This window comes from Coregonus clupeaformis, unplaced genomic scaffold (genome assembly GCF_020615455.1).
Source record: "Coregonus clupeaformis isolate EN_2021a unplaced genomic scaffold, ASM2061545v1 scaf0464, whole genome shotgun sequence".
NCBI lineage: Eukaryota > Metazoa > Chordata > Actinopteri > Salmoniformes > Salmonidae > Coregonus > Coregonus clupeaformis.
The window spans coordinates 247,524-268,840 of record NW_025533919.1 but is presented as its reverse complement, the minus strand read 5'-3'; the positions used below and the strand labels follow the sequence as shown (position 1 = coordinate 268,840).

Below are 21,317 nucleotides of genomic sequence, written 5' to 3'. Positions count from 1 at the left end.
ACTCAAGCCTGTGATGCGCGTCGCCAGCCCGGTCCGACCTGTTCCTGCCCCTCGCACCAAGCCTATGGTGCGTCGCCAGCCCGACCCGGCCTGTTCCTGCCCCCTCGCACCAAGCCAATGGTGCGCGTCGCCAGCCCGGCCCGGCCTGTTCCTGCCCCTCGCACCAAGCCAATGGTGCGCGTCGCCAGCCCGCCCGGCCCGTTCCTGCTCCCGCACCGGGCCAGGGGTGCTTGGCGTCGTCAGCCCGGTCCGGCCCATTCCTGCTCCCCGCACCAAGCCTGTGGTGCGCATCGTCAGCCCGGTCCGGCCCGTTCCTGCTACCCGCACCAAGCCTGGGGTGCGTGTCGTCAGTCCGGCACAGCCCGTGCCCAGTTCACCGGTGCCTGGTCAGGTACCGGTCAGCTGCTCCACACCGGAGCCTAAGCAATCCGCTCCACCGATGTCCAGTCCAGCTCCAGCCAGCGGGGCCAGACCAGACCAGGGGCACTACGGGGGGGTTATTAGAGGGTGGTGGTCACGCCCGAGCCGGATCCGCCTCCGAGGAGGAATGCCCACCCGGCCCTCCCTGTTCGGTTTATGTTTGGCGCGGTCGCAGTCCGCGCCTTTGGGGGTACTGTCACGCCCTGGCTCTGGGACTCTTATATGTTGAGCCAGGGGTGTGTAGATTCTATGTGTTTGTGTTTCTATGTTAGGATCTAGTTCATGTGTATCTATGTTGGCCGGGGTGGTTCTCAATCAGAGGCAACGAGAATCAGCTGTTGCTTGTTGTCTCTGATTGGGAACCATACTTAGGCAGCCTGTTTGGCACAGTGTATTGTGGGATCTTGTTCCGTGTTGGTTTGTGTTTGTTACCAAGGACTTCACGTATCGTTTTGTTTTTGTTCGTGTGGTGAATATATAATAAAGTATGTTCGCATTCCACGCTGCGCATTGGTCCAATCCTTTCGACGATCGTGACAGTTCCAGCCATTATTAGGAGCCGTCCTCCCCTCAGCAGCCTCCGCTGGTGCGCTCGTTTTGTCTCGCGTGCGTGTGTGTGCGTGTGTGTGTGTGTGTGGCAAGCCGGGGTGTGAATCCTGCAGCAACAGATCCCATGGCTCTTGACAGTTAGTTAATAAACACTGGCCTGTCAACAGCTGCACATGATGTAATGTGGAACTTCTTCTCACCCACACCCCCCCTCCTCCCTCCCCCTCCCTCGTTACAAGTAGCAGTGTGTTTGCAGAGCACCAGTCTGCCAAGCTAGTGTGAGTGTGTGTAAGCTCAGTGCCTCCCCTGCTACCACTACTACTACTACTACTACTCACTGGGAATTTACAACAGGAGCATGTTTTCAGCCCCCCTTCAAAGGGAATTCCATGTTACAATGTCGGAAGTAGAATTATCAGAGGCAGCTGCCAACCTGTTGAGTGAAGCAGAGGATTTGCCAGGCAAGACGTAAGTTATAGATTCGTGCTCGTTTTCTGACACACATTGACACAGACACACAGGGCCAGGGGTAACTGGTTGGGTGCAGTTCAAACTTGCTTTCTAAGAGTTGTCTCGGGGGGATAAGGTGCATTTGCTTAGAAGTGAGATTCAGTAAGAATATGGACAGTTCTTTGCATTAAAACACAAGGCTGTTTCTCTGACTGTCAAATGTGTATCTGTGTGCTCACCTTTCGATATTTAGAGAGAGAGATGCAAACTGGTCAGGATCAAACTGCTTACACACATTCCAAATGTGGCCACATACCCAGCAGACATAACTTATGTATTTATTTAGACAAGGCTTGGAAATTCCTGTGCTCTCTCAGCTTGGTGAGATACATGCAGTGTCCCTCTGGACTTTAGTGTTTTTCTGTCTCTTTTCCCAACCAGCTGCCATGATGAGAGAGACAGAGTGCAGCCCAGTCATGATCCTGCCAGCATGGCAGCTGGGCTAGACTACATATGCTGGACATTGTGATTGAATGTCCCAAGCAGACCTGGGTTCAAATCCTAATAAAATATTTCGAACACTTGGAGTATTTGCTTTAGCCTGCCTGGAGTGCCAGGTAGTGGGTGGGACTTTTCTGTTGCTTCCATTGCATCAGGAAATCTCATCAAGCACCAGCTAAAGTATTTGAAATGATTCCGAACACTATTTAAACCCAGTGCTGGTCCTAAGGCAGGAAACCCATCTGATTAGTTTCAGGATGCAATAAGGTCTTCCTAAGGGCCTGTGTTTGGGGTGGGATCGGTGGAGGGAAGTGTGTTTCTGCAGCATTGAATCCCTGATGAGCTAGATGATGACATTATGCTCATTGTTTTGATAAAAAGTTTAAACCCAAGCAACCCTAATGAACTTGTGTGCCGTGGCACAGTGACATAACACGTTTTTCTTCCACAGACAAGCAATGAGCGCACCATCGTAAGTTTGAAGTCTTGTGTTACTGTCGCAGAAATGAAGGATATTCATTAGAATTCAATGAAGTTTCTAACAGTGTAGTTACAGTACATTATGTCCCTATGTCATGTGTAATACAGTATTCGCAGTTAATTTATTATTGCACGTGACATGAGCGCAGAGCAAAAATATGTCAATTCATTTTGCCAGATGCTCCTAGGCTTATTTTCCACAGAGCAAGCATATTTCATTTTAAATGTGTCACATATGTATGTCTCTGGCTGAGACATCTACAGCACGGCAAATCCCCCATATTCAACCTGTTGAAAGGAAACACAACATGAACAATTCTTCCCCCATACAAATAGGGTTAGCTACGTTAGATGTCAAATCTTGAGCCGACATACGAAGTGTTAAAAAGGGCATCGGGTGAAGATTGTAATAAAAACACACTTGATAGAATGCGGATCGGGAATGTAACAAATGTCTGTCTGTTCATCTCTTAGGAGTGAGCTAACACATAGCACATCATTTGCTAAATGCCTCACACCCATCCTGTATCTCACACAGCTGTGTGTGTGTTTGTGTTTGCAATGTGTGTGTGTGCATGTGTGTGTATGTAGCATATGTATTTACAGTGTGTGGGTATGTATAAATCAACACTGTGGAACACCTTAATCACATGACAAGTTGTTTGATGACACTTCCTGTCTTCTCCAGTTAATTCCCCCCTGCCCTACCTATCTGTTAACTGGACCCTATAGGTAGCTCTGCTTTGTATACATCCTGTTGTTCCTCACTCAGCTCTCTGCTGTCTGTCTCCCTCAGCAGTCTCATTGGCCCTGGCCTAGCTCTGTTTGTTTTTCCATCTCCAAGCCTCCTGGCCTTTGTGGACACACACACACACACACACATACACACACACACACACACACACACACACACACACACACACACACACACACACACACACACACACACACACACACACTGTAAATTCAGTATGAAAATGTATGCACTCACTAACTGTAAGTCGCTCTGGATAAGAGCGTCTGCTAAAATGACTAAAATGTAAAAATGTAAATTCAAAGGTGTCACATACATCCTTTGCCATTTTCATTTACACATCAGCCAGTAGACAATTTCAAAGTACTTGTACCTTTGACCTTTAACATTGCCACTTTCATTCTTACACCCTACTGAGAAAGACCGTAGCTATAACCCAGTTAAAGCTTCACCCCCACAACAGCACATCTAACAGTACAGTGATACAGAAAGGCAGAAGCAGGGCGTAAACACATTTTATGCGTCCCAAATGACACCCTATTCCATATACAGTATAGTGCACTACTTTTGACCAGGGCCCTTAGGGAAGCTAGTGGTTGGCATATTTTGTAGAGCGCAATGACAATGTATTACATAAGTGTTTAATCTTGGAGTTCGTTGAACCTTTTGTACTTATCTTTAATACCATGATGGCTGTGGGTCTGTCTGTCTGCCTGCCTGTCTGTCTGTCTGTCTGTCTGTCTGTCTGTCTGTCTGTCTGTCTGTCTGTCTGTCTGTCTGTCTGTCTGTCTGTCTGTCTGTCTGTCTGTCTGTCTGTCTGTCTGTCTGTCTGTCTGTCTGTCTGTCTGGGTAGTGGGTACAGGGCCACAGTGCCACAAAGCTTGTCCCAAATGGCACCCTATTCCTCAGGTAGTGTACTACTTTTGACCAAAGCCCATAGGGCCCTGGTCAGTAGTAGTGCACTACCCGAGCCATAGAGACAGGAGGTTGAGGACTGATCATCATACGCCATCTGTGCTGCTAGCCTGCCACACAGATGGACCTCTCTCTCTCTCTCTCTCTCTCTCTCTCTCTCTCTCTCTCTCTCTCTCTCTCTCTCTCTCTCTCTCTCTCTCTCTCTCTCTCTCTCTCTCTCTCTCTCTCTCTCTCTCTCTCTTTCTATACCCTCACATTCACATCATGCTTACCCCCCACCTATCAATGATTGAAAAGTAATAGCTATCTGGGAATTAGGCGGTAGCCTAGACATGCTCCTCTCTCTCAAATCTCCAATGTATAATTATCCTCCCCATTCATTCTGCACCCTGCCTGAGCAATCTGGATGAATCATTCACAAAACTAGGCCTTGGCTGGGGGGTGGTTCCGGGCTCCAGCCTGACCCCCTTTCCTTTTTAGCCCTCCTCCATTCAAACACACAGACAATATAAATAGGGTCCCGGGGCAAGGGCCAGTGCACTAATCAATGTCAACCATCGCTATCCATCCCAGGCTGACTGACACTTCCTGGCATGCTCATTGTTATTTTTTTGGGGGGAGGTATTGATCCAGGCTGTGTCCCAAATGGCACCATATTCCCTATATAGTGCCATTTGGGACACACACACTACCTCGCCAATAGGGTTTTTGTTTAGACTTGAGAGTCCATTTTCCTCTTGTTTTCATTGCATTATGTGATAGATGAAAGTGCTCATTGAAAACTCATGCAACAGAACGCATGTCTGGAATCATTCTCTCTGAGAATTTGCGTGGCACTGAGAGCCCAGATGGTGGTGAGTAGAAATGTTTGCCAACCGAGTCGGTCACTGTGTTTCGTGATGTATTATGACCAATAATGTTTAACTGGCAACACACAACACCAAACATTTATCAGACATTCCCTTGTATTCAGCTCAGAGGGAATGCCAAATGTAATCATTTGTTTCCAAAAGGTTTGTTTCCTCCAATAGAAATAGCTTTGGAGTTTAAAGTTCAAGCCACAACAACCAATTGATATCCCTGTTTGAACTATTCCTCCATAAAGAGCCCTTATTAGTGTACGGTTCTTTGCTTAGTGGAGAAATGGGAATATGAGTGGGTGAATGTTTAACTGTATGGGTACAAAGGGCAGCACTGTCAATACTGGTGGAGAGTGACCTCCCAGTCCCTGACTCACACTGTAGAGTCATCAGATAGATTATAGGTGAGGCACAGCTGTAGAGAGTTTATGAGAAGTGTGAATTTCAACTCTGTGATAAAAATCCATTCATAATATGAGTGACATTCATTATTTGATCCAGAATAAATGAATGACAAAAAGAATCAAAATACATTTTGTTAGCGTCTCCTTTGGATGTATGTGAACTTAATTTGAGCCAGGTTGCTGCAGCGGTAAAATAATCACGTGGCAGTATAAATTATTATGTAGATGAAAATGTATGGCCATTATTTGTAGGGGTTGATACATTCTTCATTAGTGCAAATCAATTCTGACATTTTAAAGTGGAAATAACAAACTTTAGAAGCCTTTTAAAACTTTGAATACATTTCCTGCTGTGAAAGAAAATGATCGCAACACAATAGTGATTAAATTAAGATCCTACATCTGTAGATTGATCAGTATGTCTACAGAACATATATTATTTAAGTTATGTACACCTTATTGCAATTGTATATAATTTATCAACATTTTAATAAGTGATCATAATGCTATTTTCCTTTTCTCATTATCCCCACCCAGCCCTCCCTCCCACCTCTCTAATCCACCCCTGTGCAACCCCAAATGCGCCCCCCTCCCTAGTTTCTCCCCCAGCAGATGTTAAAAAGAGAGGTTTCTCCCTCCCTCCCTAACCCTCTGGCTGCCTCCACCTCTACCCTGGCATCTAATTAGGGGTGTACACAAAGACTCCCAGATGTCAGGATTGTCCATGGACCTTTGATTGTGTCCATTCCACCCAGCTGACTGGCTGGCTGGCTGGCTGGCTGACTTACTGTTTTACTGGCTGGGACTAGCGTGTAATATGGCCATAGACGTGTGTCTCTTTGTTGTCTCTGTGCCGCCCCCAACAGAAGACTGGTTTTACATAGTGGTAATTGGGTTTGGTGTAAATCATTTGGAGAAAGGAGGGGGTGTTGTGTGTGAGGAGATAGTGTGATGAGGATAGGGAGGTCCCTGTGGGATTGTATTTTATGATGATAGCGTGGGCCAGAGATCATCACAGACGTAATCTGTTCCTAGTATTCTATGGCCTATTTATGCTGCTGAGTTCCCTTGACCAATAAACAGACTAGTGAGACTCTGTCAGCTTCTACAGCATATGGGATAGACTGGGTATCAAACCCAGGTCTCAAAACTGTGTTAGCCCTCTGAGCTAAAGCCTATAACTAAGTCTTCAGGACTATCTCAAATGTGCTAATCACGCTGAAAAGGTTACTCATCACACAAGTGTATGTTCACTGAACCACCTCTGTTACATACGATTATAATATAACAATATATGCCTTTTAGCAGACACTTTTATCCAAAGCAACTTACAGTCGTGCGTGCATACATTTTACATATGGGTGGCCACAGCTGGAATCGAACCCACGACCCTTGGCGTTGTAAACTAAATGTCTATCCTTGAGCTCTATACAGGGAAAGGCCATTGGGGACACTTCCAACCACTTGGTCTTTTCATTGACGTTACGACGGACATTTGAATCTTAAGTCTTTGTAAAATAACACATCATGCATTTACATGTTATTGTAGTATTTCAATGTTCGGCTGCTGATATAAGACACTGCTCTACAAACATACGTCCTGCCTCGTGCATTTGCTCTCCTTTGCTTTTAGCCAGTTGCACATATTTCTTTGCTGTTTATCTAAGATCGAGAGTCATTTGCTTTGTTCAACCATTAGTTTGTCATTGTACGTTATCATGTTTCCCTACCTTTCCCATTCTCATATCTGACTCCAAATGTGTTTGGTTAAGCATTACGACTTCCTATCGACCACCTGTTTCTATACAGCCTTACAGACCTGCTACACTACATTTACATTTTAGTCATTTAGCAGACGCTCTTATCCAGAGCGACTTACAGTTAGTGAGTGCATACTTTTTTTCATACTGGTCCCCCGTGGGAAACGAACCCACAACCCTGGCGTTGCAAACGTCATGCTCTACCAACTGAGCTACATGGGACTGCTAGAAGCGTAACTTTTGCAGAGCGTGAAACGCCCCCATTAATTTAAATGAATACTGGCATAAGCAGCAGGGCTCCATTAGAGGCTCTCACTGCTCAGCGTAAACGTATTCTCTGGTTCTATTTTCCAGACTCCCCTGTTAGAGTTTACCCTACTTTCAAGCTAAACGGTGTCATTGCATTTGACTGGTTAATCTATGACTTTTTTCGATTTAGGGCAGTCAAGTTCAAACGTTAATCCATTTTAATCATTTGCTCTCGATTACCCACAATCCCTATCTGTGCGTCCGCAGGAAGCGTGGCTGCTTTACATCCAATCTAATCTCTAGAGAGAAGACACTAACTGAAATGCAATCTAAACATGAATGAGAATTACAGCTGACGTAATGTCCTGGCACACATAGGCATCAGACCTGGGTTCAAATACTATTTGAAATAATTTCAGATACTTTGGGCATTTGCTTTAGCCTGCCAGAAGGGGCAGGTTTTGTATTTGAAATGATTTCAAATAGTATTTCAACCCAGGTTTGAGTGACATCAAAACTACTGAATGTAGTATCATTAGGGAGGAAATAACAAGAACAGGAACCGTCTGTGGTGGTGGCATAACCAGAGTAACCCTGCATGACGTCCTGTCCTGTCGTTGATCAAGCCCCTTCCTTCAACGTTTAGATGTAAAACAGCAAAAATGGGCTGACCAACCCGGCAAAACTGGTTGAAATGTCATCATAATGACGTCATTTCAACCAGTTTCTGGTTGTAATGATGTAATCTCAACCAGTTTTGCCAGTGTTGGGGTAAGAGTTGAATTGACCAATGAGTAGTCAATTGGGTTTTAGATGAACAATTTTTGTGTGGGTTTGGAATGCTATCTGGATATTACCAGTATATTGACTGTAACGTTTGGATATGAGAGATCGACAGTGGATGTAGCATATCATTTTGATGTCAGTAGCATACTGACTGCCAAGTGTAGTCAAGACATTGAAGTCTCAGACAGGGTGGAACAGACAAGCCAGAGACAGAGGGCCTTAGGACCAGGGGGGATGTGGTTAGAAGACAGTCTGCGAGGCAAGTAAACATGGAATATTTCAGCCCTAAAAGAGATGAATTGTATTCAGTACCCAAAGCTATTTACACAGACTCAAGTGTAAGTTGCTATTGAATCAAAAGAGAAATTGTCTCTTTTTAAGTGGCTCTTAGAATACGTAACATAACGCAATACACACCCACACACACACACACACTGCCAATACATGACATACTATACAGCGGTCATGACAGAAGGTCCCTAACCCTTGGCGGTCACTATGCGACCTTTGACCTGGGCGCTTCACTGATGAGGAAGTTGTGTCCTTACTCTGTGGCAGGGCCGAGCGGAGGCACAGAGCCTGCTCTTTGTAAAGGAGTAGTATGCGTGAAGTGAAGTGTTTATCTTCTCCCTTAGCCTCCATTGGCCAGGTCGCGCTGGTTCCCAGCTCTGTTTGGAGAAGCCTATGAAAACATGGAGAAGGGGGAGGGAGGGGGACAGCAAACATATCAACTCAGGGATGATCAGTGGAGAGAGGCTCTCCCTCTCCTTCTCTCCAACACTTCCGGTTGCTATCAGGTTAGTAGAGCGAGCAGGCGGGCAGCACAATAATAACAGAGAGAGAGAAGCGGGAAGGAAAAAGAGAGAGAGAGGGCAGGAAGCCAGGAAAGAGGAGGGAGAGATAGAAAGGGTGAGGTAGAGAGAGCGAGAAAGAGAGAGAGAGAGGGAGCGTGGCGGTACCGCCTTCTCAGCTTCAAAGACGCAAAATATAACATGGACTCTGAGCTCTTTAATCACTAAGGTGATTGCTCTACTAACTTACTACAGCCTCACTACTGATGTACTCACCAGCCAACTCGGAGGACCAAGGATAGTGTCTCTCCTGTACAAAATAGTGATCTTTGGCTTCTCCCCTCTTCTCCCTCCCTCTCCCCACCCCTCCCCTCCCACAGTGGCTCCCAGGGCTGTGGCGGCGGGCTGCAGCGGGAGAGGAGGACCATGAACATACATCTGGAGAGGAGGGAGCAGCTAAAGAGACTGTCGCTGGACAGCAGCCTGGTGGTAAGTCAAAGGTGCAAGCTCCTGTCTGTGTCTCTGTCTCTCTCTGTGTGTCTCTCTCTCTCTGTGTCTGTCTCTCTCTGTGTGTCTCTGTCTCTCTCTGTGTCTCTGTCTCTCTGTGTGTCTTTCTCTCTCTCTGTGTCTCTGTCTCTCTCTGTGTGTCTCTCTCTCTGTGTGTCTGTCTCTCTCTGTGTCTCTGTCTCTCTGTGCCTCTCTCTCTCTATGTCTGTCTCTTTCACTGTGTCTGTCTCTCTCTGTGTGTCTCTGTCTCTCTCTGTGTCTCTGTCTCTCTGTGTGTGTCTCTCTCTCGCTCTCTCTGTGTCTCTCTCTCTGTGTCTCTCTCACTGTGTCTCCGTCTCTCTCTGTCTCTCTCTGTGTCTCTGTTTCTCTCTGTGTCTCTGTCTATCTCTTTGTCTCTCTCTGTCTCCGTCTCTCTGTGTCCCCGTCTCTCTCTGTGTCTCTCTCTCTGTGTCTCCGTCTCTCTCTGTCTCTCTCTGTGTCTCTGTCTCTCTCTGTGTCTCTTTCTCTCTCTTTGTCTCTCTCAGTGTCTCCGTCTCTCTCTGTCTCTCTCTGTGTCGCCATCTCTCTCAGTGTCTCCGTCTCTCTCTGTGTCTCCGTCTCTCTCTGTCTCTCTCAGTGTCTCTGTCTTTCTCTCTGTGTCTCCATCTCTCTCTGTCTCTCTCTCCAGTGTCTCCGTCTCTCTCTGTCTCTCTCTGTGTCGTCATCTCTCTCAGTGTCTCCGTCTCTCTCTGTCTCTCTCTGTGTCTCCGTCTCTCTCTGTCTCTCTCAGTGTCTCTGTCTTTCTCTCTGTGTCTCCATCTCTCTCTGTCTCTCTCTGTGTCTCCATCTCTCTCTGTCTCTCTCTGTGTCTCTCTGTCTCTCTCAGTGACTCCGTCTCTCTCTGTGTCTCCATCGCTCTCTGTCTCTCTGTGTCTCTCTCTCGCTCTGTGTCTGTCTCTCTCTCTGTGTCTGTCTCTCTCTGTGTGTCTCTGTCTCTCTGTGTTTCTCTGTCTCTCTTTGTGTCTCTCTCTCTGTCTCTCTCTGTGTCTCTATGTGTCTCTGTCTCTCTCTGTGTCTCTATGTGTCTCTGTCTCTCTCTGTGTCTCTGTCTCTCTCTGTGTCTCTGTCTCTCTCTCTCTGTCTCTCTCTCTCTCTTTGTCTCTCTCTGTCTCCGTCTCTCTCTGTGTATCTCTATATGTGTCGCTTTCTCTGTCGCTCTCTCTGTGTCTCTCTCTCTGTATCTCTGTCTCTCTCTGTCTCTCTGTCTCCATCTCTCTCTGTGTCTCTCTCTCTGTCTCTCTGTGTCACCGTCTCTCTCAGTGTCTCCGTCTCTCTCTGTCTCTCTCTGTGTCTCCATCTCTCTCTGTGTCAATGTTTCTCTCTGTGTCTCCGTCTCTCTCTGTGTCTCCATCTCTCTCTGTCTCTCTCGGTCTCTCTCTGTGTATCTGTCTCTTTTTCTCTCCTTCACTACAACTCACACAGGTTAGAGAAAAGTACAAACCAGACCTGGGTTCAAATATTGGTTGTTTTCAATTTCAAATACTTTGAGTGCCAGATGGGCAGGATTTGCAGTTGCACTTTTGGGACTACTCCATTGGTTCCATTGAGGTTAACTCAATCAAGTGCAGCTAAAGTATTTAAAACAAAACAGCTACTATTTGGCTTTGAACCCAGGTCTGATACACTAAACATACCCTGTCAGACGGTTTGAGGAAAAGCAGCCTCCTCTGGCTGTGTTTGTGTCGACGTGATTGACAGGCTTATCTATCCCTCGGTGTCTAGGAGCGACACACAAGACTGGAGAGTGGAAACTTGTTTTTGTCAGGGTTAACTCAAGGTGAACCCAGTAATAAGTGCTCCTTTGGAATGTCAAGTACAAGCACGTCTGTCTGTGGTGGTAGGTCTCGATTATGGCCTTCCGTGCGTATTTTTGTTTTCACATTGTCCTTTCCAGCATGGTTCCAGCAACTATGGTGGATGTGTAACCAGGCCAGCACAGTACAACCTGGCTTAGCTTGGCTTGGTTTAGCCCTAGTGTAGTGTGTCCACCCACTCTGCCCAGAGTGGGTGAAAACGCGCTATGGTGATGAAATTTGCGGGTGGGGTCTTTCTTTAACATACTGTATCATAAACATTATATCCAAAATGTCGGATTTCATAACCTAATACAGTGCTATGAAAAAGTATTTGCCCCCTTTCTAATTTTCTCTACTTTTGCATATTTGTGATACTGAATGTTAGCAGATCTTCAACCAAAACCTAATATTAGATAAAGGGAACATACATTTTTTTTTTGTTGAACTGCTTGTTTAAAGTCCTGCCACAACATCTCAAATGGGATTAGGTCTGGACTTTGACTAGGCCATTCCAAAACTTCCAATTTGTTGCTTTTTAGCAATTTTCATGTAGACTTGATTGTGTGTTTTGGATCATTGTCTTGCTGCATGAGCCAGTGCGCTTCAGCTTCAGCTCACAGACGGATGGTCTGACATTCTCCTGTAGAATTCTCTGATACAGAGCAGAATTCATGGTTCCTTCTATTAAGGCAAGTTGTCCAGGTCCTGAGGCAGCAAAGCATCCCCAAACCATCACACCACCACCAACATGCTTGACCTTTGGTATGATGTTCTTACTGTGGAATGCAGTGTTTGGTTTTCGCCAAATGCATTATTTATTGGACACCCAACCTAGAGGGAATCAGGTTTATGTGTATCAGAAATATGTGACGCAGAAATGATTGGTTTTAAGTCATTTTCATAAGAGAATCAAATCAAAAAGTCTCTAATTCACGTCTAAGATGTTGATTAAATGGTGGTAATTAAATTATACTGAAAAGTGTTTCACTTTCATTCACCATGATATGATCATATCCTCAAAGCGCTTCAGAGAGACATCATGTGCCTGATTATTGCGCCTCGTTTATGACACCCTATGTAATAACAGGCGGTGCAATTACCGTTTGAAGATTTGTGATATGGCGTTTATTGCTTTAATTGGACACGTGTTGGCCTGGTTCACTGTCCAGGCTGATACTGGGCCATATTAATCATACGCCATAACATTCAACAATATTTGTCTGTTCATTTAGTCATGAATGCATTGTCTCTCTCTCTCTCTCTCTCTCTCTCTCTCTCTCTCTCTCTCTCTCTCTCTCTCTCTCTCTCTCTCTCTCTCTCTCTCTCTCTCTCAAGGGACAGCTTGAACTAGATGTGGCAATTTTATAGTGTACACATGGAGAATTATTCATATTATGACTACTAGACTTGTAGACTTATAGGCACAATCACGTCAGCAACAATACATCTACCATACTAGTTCTTAGACATTTCCATAACGCTTACATACGTCCATGGGTGCAACTTTCACTGGGGACGGGGACGGGGGACGGGGGGGACGGGGGGGGCGGACGGACGGACGGACGACACTTAGAAATGTTTTCGAAAGAAAAGCAATTTTTTTGTCCATTAAAATAACATCAAATTGTTAAGAAATACAGTGTAGACATTGTTAATGTTGTAAATGGCTATTGTAGCTGGAAACGGCTGATTTTTAATGGAATATCTACATAGGCGTACAGAGGCCCATTATCAGCAACCATCAGTCCTGTGTTCCAATGGCACGTTGTGTTTGCTAATCCAAGTTAATCATTTTAAAAGGCTAATTGATCATTAGAAAACCCTTTTGCAATTATGTTAGCACAGCTGAAAACTGTCCTTCTTGAGACTAGTTGAGTATGTGGAGCATCAGCAATTGTGGGTTTGATTACAGGATCAAAATGGCCAGGGTAAAAGGGATCTTGAAGAAGGAAGGCTATCACTCCATTTTGCAACGCCATGCCATACCCTGTGGACAGCACTTGATTGGAGCCAATTTCCTCCTACAAGAGGACAATGACCCAAAGCACAGCTCCAAACTATGCAATAACTATTTAGGGAAGAAGCATTCAGCTGGTATTCTGTCTATAATGGAGTGGCCAGCACAGTCACCAGATCTCAACCCTATTGAGCTGTTGTGGGAGCGGCTTGACCGTATGGTACGTAAGAAGTGCCCATCAAGCCAATCCAACTTGTGGGAGGTGCTTCAGGAAGCATGGGGTGAAATCTCTTCAGATGAACCTCAACAAATTGACAACTAGAATGCCAAAGGTCTGCAAGGCTGTAATTGCTGCAAATGGAGCATTCTTTGACGAAAGCAAAGTTTGAAGGACAAAATTATTATTTCTATTAAAAATCATTATTTCTAACCTTGTCAATGACTACATTTCCAATGCATTTTGCTATATTTCCTATTCAAACTCATTTCATGTATGTTTTCATGGAAAACAATTACATTTCTAAGTGACCCCAAACTTTTGAACGGTACTGTATATAGGGACAGAATCGTGTTTCATTGCCCCTAGTAGAGGGGGCAGATGGAGCCCTGTAGCATTGGTAGAGGGTTAGTGTGGCGCTAGTGGCAGAATGGGAACAGCGGGCTGAGTCGTTACACAGGGATGGGGGCACTATGGTGGGATATGTGAAATTATACTGAAAAGTGTTTCACTTCCATTCACCATGATATGATCATATCCTCAAAGCACTTCAGACGGACATCTTGTGCCTGATTATTGCGCCTCTTTTATGACACCCTATGTAATAACAGGCGGTGCAATTACCGTTTGAAGATTTGTGATATGGCTTTTATTGCTTTAATTGGACACGTGTTGGCCTGGTTCACTGTCCAGGCTGATACTGGGCCATATTAATCACACGCTATTATATTCAACAATATTTGTCTGTTCATTTAGTCATGAATGCATTGTCTCTCTCTCTCAAGGGACAGCTTGAACTAGATGTGGCTGTTTCATAGTGTACACATGGAGAATGATTCATATTATGACCACTAGCCTTATAGGCACAATCACGTCAGCAACAATACATCTACCATACTAGTTCTTAGATATTTCCGTAACACTTACATACGTCCATGGGTGCAACTTTCACTGGGGACATGGAATGTAATACAAAACGAGGCAACGTTGTGCTTTAGGACCATGCGGACACCTCCGACCGGTCTGGTAAGCTGTTTGAGTATTTATCCCCCCCCAAAAAAAATATATATGCCCCCCCCCCCACTTAAAATATTGGCGCTGCATTATGACTGCATTATAACTCATTGTGAGGGTTTGTAATGCATTATAGATATCGGTGACATAGAAAGTGTTACCAACAGTTCTAATACCAGCTGGAGTATATAGGGGCAGAATGATGTTTCATTGCCCTAGGAGAGGAGCAGAAGGAGCCCTGTAGCATTGGTAGAGGGTTAGTGTGGAGCTAGTGGCAGAATGGGGCCAGCGGGCTGAGTCGTTACGCAGGGACGGGGGCACTATGGTGGGATATGTCTGGCTCTGGCCTGCCCTGGTGAGGAGGGATATGGATAATCCCAGCCAGGGTTCCAGAGCCCTCGTGGCCCTGGCAGAGAAACTCACTAAAGCTTGTAAACACTCCCTTTCCTGAGAGGATATGAGCCTCCCGATACATTTATTTTCCCAGGCATCTGCGAAAACAAGAAAGGCATTTTACATTCCGTCTGGTGACAGGCCCAGCATTCATGTTCCAGTTTCCAGCTCGAATCAGAATGTACCTGTATCTGGTCACTGGTTAGTTAGACAATGGGTATCTATAACTCGTCTAAAGGTTTCCAGTGGTGAAATTATAGTTAGTTACAAGTTCCATTGAAGCACTTGTTTTTCTCACTGTGTTGATTGAGATATGAATAAGATGTATGCCCTTACAGCATTATCTTGGGGTTCCTGCACAAGACACACACATCTGCTGTGTAGGGCTAGTAGGTCAAACTTCTCAACCCAGACAAGCACATTTCAAAACCTTCCAGAGTCAAAACACCATGTGTTACCTGTCTACAGAGGAGCTGCGGCTAAATATTTACCTCATCTACTCTTCACTCGATGGATTACATGACCCCCGGCTCACAAAAAAGAGGCATCCATCTCTGTTTTGGGTGATTTATAGGATATATAGAGAGATGGTAGTGACTCGACATATGTTTCCTCCACAATGAAGCCTGTGTTTGGGGAAATAGCCAACAGATACATGGGCCAATCTGGGTCAAAGCTGTTTGAAAGGTATAGACTGAATCTTTACAGTATTACAAATGACATATGTGACATACGTATTATGCGTTTATGTTCATAAGCAACATGTAATTGGAGGATAGTGTTGGTTATGTTGACCTGCTGGTATGAAGATGCACTACTGTCAAGTGGAATAGTGCCTACTGTGCATATGAAAGAAGATATCCAGCTTTATTGATCCAATTAACTCCAATAGACTTTATACAGGACGTCAGTTGGGTTTAACCATTTAATAACCCCACGCAGGGTTATCTCTCTAAAGGAAGGGCGCAGGGCGAGCTGTAGCCTAACTAGGGCACTCTCTGCATTACATTACATAAGAGATCTGTGTTGCTGGGTGGACTCTCTGTGTATATGTATTTTTATCGTTTTAAAGTCTGCCTGCTGCAGATGAGACTGCTCTTAGTCATGCAATTATGCAGTGATGCAGTATATTGTATCAGAATGATGCCCTTCTGTGTCTGCTGCCTCTGCCTGCCCACAGCCCAGCAATTAGCCCTAATATAGGTCAGGATCCAGCCCCATCAGAGTCACTCTTCTGCTCCCTCATGCCCTGTTACTTCTCATTGTACATGTTAGCCATGCATGCACCATGGATGGGGCCAGACCTAAAAATTATTAAAGGGGCAATCTGCGATTTGTACATCCATTTTTTGGACTTTTAAATTATAGATATATACCTATTGATATAATGTATACATGTTTCTGCCTCATGAGGTTAGGGTGACCGCTTTGTTGTTGTTTGAACTGCAGACTGGCCCTTCAAAGCTATGGTGTGGGTTTCCATTTGTGAAATTATATAGGTTTTTGTCTATTTGAGTTGCAGTAACTTTTTCAAAATTCCCAGACTTCCAGAAAACCTAGTTGGGATGCAAACTGGAAATTTGGGGAAATGTATCAACATTTTGCAACCCTACTGTCTGTCTTTCCATCCGTGACATCAGGCACATGCGGTACGACGATGTATCAAGAGAGGAACGGGTGTGTTTATGAATCAGACATGAAACAATACAATACATCATAAGGTCAAACGCATCAACACACCCTAACCCGTTAGTGAGTAAGCAGCTCAGAATACCGTTGTTTCTGCAACCTCTCCCTATTTTTTGCCAATATTGTATTTTATCCGTGCAGCCGTGTATTCATGGTTAGAGATAATTGACAAAAAAAGCAAAAGCAAATAGAACATTTATAATACTCCACGGGGAGGGTCAATAATCAAGTGTTCCACGTTACTGATTAAACGCTCACTGGTTGGTTGTGAATTGTTGCTGAATAAACAGCAGCATGTGGGAGTGCTTTCCCTGTGTGATCACTCTGGCTCTATGGACGTTTATATTGAGCCAGGGTTGTTCATTTTCATGTGTTTGGGTGTATTTCATTTGGTGGTGTTGGGGATGGGTGAGTTTCATTTTTGTTTGTGTCAGGTGGTGATTGGGTCGATGACTCCCAATCGGAGGTAACTAGAGTCAGCTGTCGCCTCACAAGCCATCTCTGATTGGGAGCCATATATATTCTGTGTTTTTCCTTTGTGTTGTGGGTTATTGTTTTTGTTGCTGCTTAGTAGTATTCAGTATAAGAACTTCACGGATCGTCATTTGTTGTTTTCTTCGTGGTTGCTTTTAAGTTAATAAAGTCATCATGTTCACTCGCAACGCTTGCGCATTGGTCTCCTCCTTCAGACGGTCAGTGACAGAATAACCCACCAAAAAAGGAATCTCTAGCAGCGTGCCCAGGAGCAAGTGGGTCTGGACACAGGAGGGATGCCTCCCAAGGACTTTTGGACATGGGAGGAGATTCGCTGAGAAAAGGGTCCTTGGGCACAACCGGAGGAACATCATCGCCCCGTGAAGAAGCCCGGGAGGCAGCTGCAGCCGAGAGGAGGTGGTCTGAGGAGGGAATATCACCGCCTCGTGAAGAGCTGGGAGGCAGCTGGCAGCCGAGAGGAGTGTGGTATGAAGAGGAAGCGGGAGGTCGAGGCTGGAAGCTTGGCGGGTTACTCCCCAAAACCATTTTTGGGGGGCACAGGAGTTGCTTGGCGCCTGGGCAGCAGGAGGCTGCTACAGGGAGAAAAAGGAGAGAGGGCTATCGGATTACGGGAGCCATTAAGGCATGAGTAGAGGAGGGAGTTGTGTGGCACGGCATGAGAGACTGAAGTGTGCTCCCAGTCTGGGTCCGGGTCCCGTTTGACCCCCAGTTAAGGCCAGTGGTGGGTGTTCCCTGCACGGTCCGGCCTGTTCCTACTTCCACGCACCAGGTTCACGAGCCGCGCGCGCCAGCCGGCCTGAACTGCCCGCCTGCCCAACGCCGCCTCGGAACCGCCCGCCTGCCCAACGCTCGGCCTGAACTCGCCCGTCTCGGCCCAACGGCGCCTGAACTGCCCGGGCCTGCCCAACGCCGCCTGAACTGCCCGCCTGCCCAACGCTCGCCTGGAACTGCCCGCCTGCAACGCCAAGCCTGAACTGTCCGCCTGCCCAACGCCGGCTGGACTGCCCGCCTGTATGAGCCTACAAAGCCGCCTCTGTCTGCTATGAGCCTTCAGAGGCCGGCCCCGCCAGACCGGGAGCCGCGAGAGCTCTCCGCCAGACAGGATCAGCCAGAGCCTTCCGCCAGACAGGATCAGCCAGAGCCTTCCGCCGGACAGGATTGCTGAGAGCCTCGCCAGACAGGATCACAGCCAGAGCCTTCCGGCCAGACAGGAGTGCGAGGGCCAGAGCCTTCCGCTCGGGGACAGAGAGCAGCCAGAGCCTTCCCGGCCAGACGGGATAGCAGAGCCTCCGCCACGAGGGCTGGGGATCCGCCAGCGCAGCCGCGAGCAGCCGGATCCGCCAGCCGGAAGCCAGGCAGCAGCCAGATCTGCCGGCCAGCCATAAGGAGCAGCCAGATCCGCAAGGCCCAGCGATCGCAGATCCCCAGGGGCCAAGACGTTAGCCGGGACCGCGAGAGCCGCTAGCCAGGATCCGCGAGAGCCGCCCCGCCAGGATCCGCCAGAGCCGCCCCGCCAGATCAGGGCCAGAGCCGCCCGCCAGGAACCGGCCAGAGCCAGCCAGCCAGGAGATCCGACATCGCGTCAGGGTGTACTAGCCGGTTGTGCCCCTTAGTCCGGTGGGCTGCCCTGGAGTCCGGTGCTGCTCCTGAGTCCGGGTGGTGCTCCCTGAGTCCGGTGTGCCCCCTGAGTCCGGTGTGCTCCCTGGAGTCGGTGCTGCCCCAGCCCGGTACTGCCCTTAGCCCGGGTACTGCCCTGTGAAGTCCGGTGCTGCCCGTAGTCCGTGCTGTCCTAGCTCCGGTGCTGCCCTTATCCCCCGGTGTCTGCCCCTTAGGCCGATGCTGCCTCGTTAGTCCGGGGTTGCCTCTTAGTCCAGGTGGGGCATAGTGGAGGGTGGTCATTGGGAGGCTACCGAAGGGGTGTGTGACTCTGTGGTGGGGTGGGGATCGCGACCCGGCCAGGAGCCGCCACCATGGACAGATCGCCCACCCAGACCCTCCCCGGTTCCTGATGTTGGTGCGCCCGGAGTTCGCACCTTTAGGGGGTTATCTGTGACACTCTGGCTCTATGGACGCTTGATATTGAGCCAGAAGCTTTTCATTTTGATGTGTTTGGGGTGTATTTCGATTTGGTGGTGTTGGGGATGGGGTGAGTTTCATTTTGTTTGTGTCAGGTGGTGATTGGTCGACGACTCCCAACCGGAGGCAACGAGTGTCACGCTGTCGCCTCGTTATCTCTGATTGGGAGCCACATATATTCTGTGTGTGTTTCTCTTTGTGTTGTGGGTTATTGTTTCTTTGTTGCTGCTAGTAGTACTCAGTATAGAACTTCACGGATCGTCATTTGTTGTTTTCTTCGTGGTTGCTTTGCTAATAAAGTCATCATGTTCACTCGCAACGCTGCGCATTGGTCTCCCTCCCTTCAGACGGTCGCACATCCTGTTTGTCTCTGTGTTGTGTTTCAGGGCAGAGCTGGGTTCACATACTATTGTCATGAGCACTCTCTCTCCCTGGTAGCAACATTAATTGCATTCAATTATCTTCCACTCTGCTCACCTCCCTCTCTCTACTCAGCCTAACTAGCTCCACCTGCCCTGCTCTGCTCTTGTTACCTGGCCAGCTGCACTGCATTTCCCACTCACCATCCCCTCACCTTGCCTCACTCTGTTCTAATTACTCTGCCAGCTGAACTGCATTTCCCCCACTACCTCTCCCAGTATATCAAGCCCTGTTTTTCAGCCAAGCCCTGTCAGATCGTCTTCAAACCCGGACCAGTAACCTGCCTGTCTGCGCTCTGACTCCTGTTTGTGATACCGATCCTTTCTTGACTGCCTCCTTGTTCTACTGCCCCCGTCTATCCCAACCTGCCTTCTGGACCTCGACTACTCTCCGATCTTCAGCCCCTCCGGTAACTCGCTTTCTGCCTTCTGTCTCTCACCACGATATTTGCCCAGCCCTGATCTGTACTTCTGCCTGCCATTCATTTGCTGTTGTGTGTGTGTGTTCCCAGGTCTCCGACCACCAGATGAGCGTGCCCAGACGTTTCACCACCTCAGCCCGATACGCCGCTCCATCACTGGGGAACACACACACTAAGCACTTGGACTGACACCCCCGGACATTTGGTGACCCCGAGCACAGGTACCCACAGGAGGACCCTGAAAGACCCTGACACCCCTGGGACTCCTCTTCCCGCCTGTAACCTTGAATAAAGAACTCTGAATTTGAACTTGCGCTCTTGGGTCCTCTTCTGCTCGTGACAGAACGATCTGACCATCATGGACCCAGCGCACTCCCCGACCACGATGGAGGAAGAGCCAGAGAGGACTGCCCTACAGCGACTGGAACGCTCTGAGGGAGACATAAATCGGATGGCTGGCGACATCGCTTCCCTTCTCCAGCTATTCAACCAGCAGCAACAACAGTTCCAACTGCAGCAACAACAGCTAGCCCAAGCCCTGCAACTACTCTCAAGCCCGGCTACTCCACCTGCACCCCCCCTGGTCCTTTTGTTCCTGTACCACCGATACTCCTTCATCCCTCCGCTGGAGGTCCCAATGCTGCAGGCCCGGCAGTGCCGCCACCAGATCCCCACGCTCCTGAACCAAGGATTGGGAACCCGGAACGTTTTGATGGCAACCAGAAGCAAGTAAGACCATTCGAGCAGCTGCCGAATCCAGTTTGCACTACAGCCCAGGACTTTCTCAACAGAGGGAGCCAAGGTGGGGTATGTCATCACACATCTCACCGGTCGAGCTCGGTTGTGGGGAACGGCGGAATTCGACCGGCAAACCCCAGCCTGTGCCTCCTTCAGTGCCTTTGAGGAGGAGATGTTAAAGGTCTTTGACCTAGGCTCGCCAACAGCCGAAGCGCCACAAGCTCTGCTCACCATCCGTCAGGGCAATCGGACAGTGGCAGACTTCTCCATTGACTTTCGTACCTGGCCAGTCAAAGCTCGTTTAACCCAGAGGCACTGGTGCAAGCCTTCCTCCATAGCCTGGCGGACTATATCAAGGACGAGCTTGTTTCCCATGACCCGCCCTCAACGCTTGATGCCGCCATTGACCTTGCCGGTCGCATTGACCGCCGTATACAGACCCGGAGGAGGGAGAAGGGCCGTCTCAGTCAACCTGCCATCCGTACCTCGGGTCGATACCGCTTCTGTCCAGCCCCTGCCTGTCAAGTCCCATAGCCAACTCAATCAGCCTGAGCCCATGGAGATTGGCCGTGCCTCTCTGACTCCCGAGGAGCGCCGGGCGCCGCCTAAGCTCCAACCTTTGCCTCTACTGTGGTG

At 47.8% G+C, this 21,317-nt stretch overlaps 1 long non-coding RNA gene across 1 annotated transcript; it reads left to right on the top strand.

Moving 5' to 3' along the window:
• Nucleotides 1-1,353: 1,353 nt before the first annotated feature.
• LOC123484796 lies at nt 1,354-20,075 on the top strand. Its single transcript, XR_006658706.1, has 3 exons — nt 1,354-1,437; nt 9,300-9,408; nt 20,034-20,075. It is a non-coding gene; the product is annotated as an uncharacterized LOC123484796 (long non-coding RNA).
• The last annotated feature ends 1,242 nt before the right edge of the window (nt 20,076-21,317 follow it).